Raw genomic sequence first — 3,382 nt, forward strand, 5'->3', positions numbered from 1 at the left:
CAAAGTTTGATGTCGGAAGCGAGCCGATTTGGCTCTACTGAGCTAGCAAGGTTTTTCTAGCCCACCCAAGCTAGCTGGCCCACAAAAGCTAACATATTTTAACTGTTCCAAACGCCTAACCTTGCCCGGCTAGGCTATAACTGTTCTTGCTAAGGATCCAAACGCTCCCTAAGTAACGACGCTCGCTAGCAACGAGGCTAGGAGGGGATTGAGATGCGAAGTTAATGGACGACGCTTAAAAAATTTAGGAATATCTGATTTTCGTAAGATTACTTAACACCTAGACGGAGGGAGTACTACTTCTCAGTCCAGGTTTGATGGAATATTCGTCACCTCTTCTCTTCTTGTACGTACTCCATTTGTATCTCACTTCCTGTGGCTTCGCACTCGCACGATATTTCTATTCTATGAACCTGTGTGTGCGTGTGCATGTGTGTGTGTGTGTGTTTAACAGCATGTGTGTGTTAGAGAGAGCGACACATCGACCTACTCCTACAAAGAGATGGTGTGTAGTGTACGATTTAGCCCCGAGAGTCGATGCATCCTCTTGTTTCCGGGCGTCCGGTCGAGACAGCTGCCACGCCCGTTCCTGACCAGCCTAGCCCACCCAAAGCCCCTCCATCGCCCGCGTGCGCTTCCTGCCCGAAATGGTTAGCCCGCTCCAAAGAATCGGTGCCGCATTCATGCCCGGGCAGAGCGGACATGACCTTTCACTAGCGCATGCGTTCAAGGGAGAAGCGGATTCAAGAGTGATGGTTGCTTCGTCCGTCCAACTTACTGCTGGGTCTGTTTGATTTGACAGCTCATTGGTCATTATTACTGAGGTGGTACGACTGCTGGATGTCCCATGCTTTGGTGAAAGGAGGTACTAGATTACAATTTTCTCCATTCTTACAGCGGAGGGGTGCGAAAGCAGGGAAAATACACAGGCTCAGTGATTACATGGTCCACCTCACACTATCACCATATTTTCTGGACACCATGCAACACCTAACTCTTTACATAGCACTAGTATAGTATGTACTGTAATATCTCAGCAAGATAAATTTGTACAATACTATGAAGCCTCCAACTTATGTTTCATGTATCTTGCATCCAAGGTTGCCCCGTTGCAACATTTCATCAAATACAAAGGAGACTAACATGCATGCTATTGCATCTCAATGATTGACAGATCCTAGCCAATATGTACTCCCTCTGTTCCAAAATAAGCGTCTCAACTTTATGCCAACTTTAGTACAAAGTTGTACTACTACTAAAGTTGACACTTATTTTGGAACAGAGACAGCTAAAGAAAAAAATGATCCATGCAGTCCCTAGCCCTTGAACCGTAAAACCTAACCAGGCTTTAATTTGCTGGAAACGTTGGCGCTTCCCAAGAAATGAAGGTTGCAACCCTTTGACCATCGGATCATTTTGTGCAGTTTCACCAAAATTGAGATGAGCATCCCTGGGGCAAAGAAATTGAAGAAGCGTGATTAGAATAAGATTACCGAGACTAGTTGATGAGACATAAATTCATCACAAATATAATATGTAGAAGCCAATAGAGGTATGTGCGGGGCAAAGAAGTAGAGAAATATCCACATGGAGTGATGTGGGCAGCTGGGGCAGTGGTGCAAGCCGGCTGTAAGGAAGTTGGACCTGAGGGATGTCAGGACGTAGCTCAACCTAGAGGAGGCCGGTGGGAGGCGGCAACTTCCCACGTTGCGGCAGTGAGCAAGGGACGAAGGCAACCTCACCATCTTTGTGAGAGAGAATGGCGGGGACCCCTGATCGGGACGTGCCGACATTGGGTTTTCGCCATCGGTGACAGCGACCGCATCTCCACTAAGCATCCACCCCTTTCCCCGGCGAACGTGATCCGCCCGGATGTTAGATATGTGGCCGCAGTCGTTTTGTGCGAGAGAGTGTGAAGAGAGCAACCCCAGCAAGCAACCATGTAGGCTCGTCCTGGCTATGTATATAGTGGATCGGTTTCCTTTTCTCTCCACATGAACCTATTTATATTGCGTACGTGCCACTGAAGAAAAAAACTTTATTTATAAATGACACAGCACCGTTCATGCTTGGTTCCCGACCCTCCATTATTTATAAGTGTGTAACTACTGCTAGACGCGTCAAATTATCACGTGGGCTACATCATCTTACAGAAATGAGCTCCACCGTGTCACGTGTGTGGTTGGGGAAGACGCAAAAGACGTAAAGAGTGCTACGTGCGTGGGTGCGTGCACCTCTTCTCTTCGAGCATGGTTATTAAAAATATAGCCCATTACTATACTACCACACGGTTATTATATATGGGCAAAGAGAATAGGCGGTAATAATGACTAATAAGCCATGAAATCATGAGGCCCACCTTTCTCTATGTTTGACCAAGGAAGCAGCCATCGTTTCACTCCTCGTTGAATATCCATCCGCTTCTACCTCCGCGAATAAATAAAAATCCGCTTCTACCTCCGTAGCATGGTTAATAATATAGCCATGTCAATCACGACGTAGATATATCATTCACTGATACAATAGGGCTACATCTAAGGCTGGTGATTTTTTTACTTTGTCTCTTTCTCTTTTTGTCTCATTAACTCATTTTACATAGGAGCACGTGTAGAGGATGACTATTCCTTTCGATGGGACTTCTTCGTGGGGATTAAGACTAAGCAGCTCCGAATATGCCCGCTGCCCACCACTCTGAATCGTGCCATCTATGATAGGGAGTAGTCCCATTGCAACAATGAGGTCCACTAGGTCTAGCACGTACGGTAAGAAGAGACCATCATGCAAAACATACATCTTCTTGCCTTCTTCCTCGTACAGTACGTACCACTGGTACATACTACTAGTACTACTACTACTCGTTCTCCTATAAACCTTGCGCTTGGCATCTCCAAAATATTAACCTTGCGCTTGGCTCTCCACCTCTTCGGGAAGTCGAGCAATAATGGTACTACAGTATATATCATTCTGGCTATCTGAGACCGAATGAATTGATGCACGTCCACCATGTGGGCGAGGGTCGAGCGGGGGTCGAGGGGCAAGGGAGTACATACGGAGCAAAATGAGTGAATCTACACTCTAAAATACGTCTATATACATCAGTGTTGTGAGTATGGACTAGTAGTTCATATTGAAATCTACTAAAGGACATATATTTCAAAAAAATATGATAATCTCTCTAACCAAGGTAGGGACAGGAGTAAACGGGGGGAGTAGTAAAATTTTCTCCTCGTCCTGCGAGCCACCGCGCGCGTGGGCGAGGGAGCGGGCGTAAGGCGTAGTAAGCAAGCTTCACCTCATCCTGCGAGCCACCGCACCCGTGGGCGAGGGAGATGGTGTACTAAGCAAGCTTCTCCTCGTTCTACGATTTGACGGGACACATCAA

Source organism: Triticum dicoccoides, chromosome 1A (assembly GCF_002162155.2).
Source record: "Triticum dicoccoides isolate Atlit2015 ecotype Zavitan chromosome 1A, WEW_v2.0, whole genome shotgun sequence".
In the NCBI taxonomy this organism is placed as follows: domain Eukaryota; kingdom Viridiplantae; phylum Streptophyta; class Magnoliopsida; order Poales; family Poaceae; genus Triticum; species Triticum dicoccoides.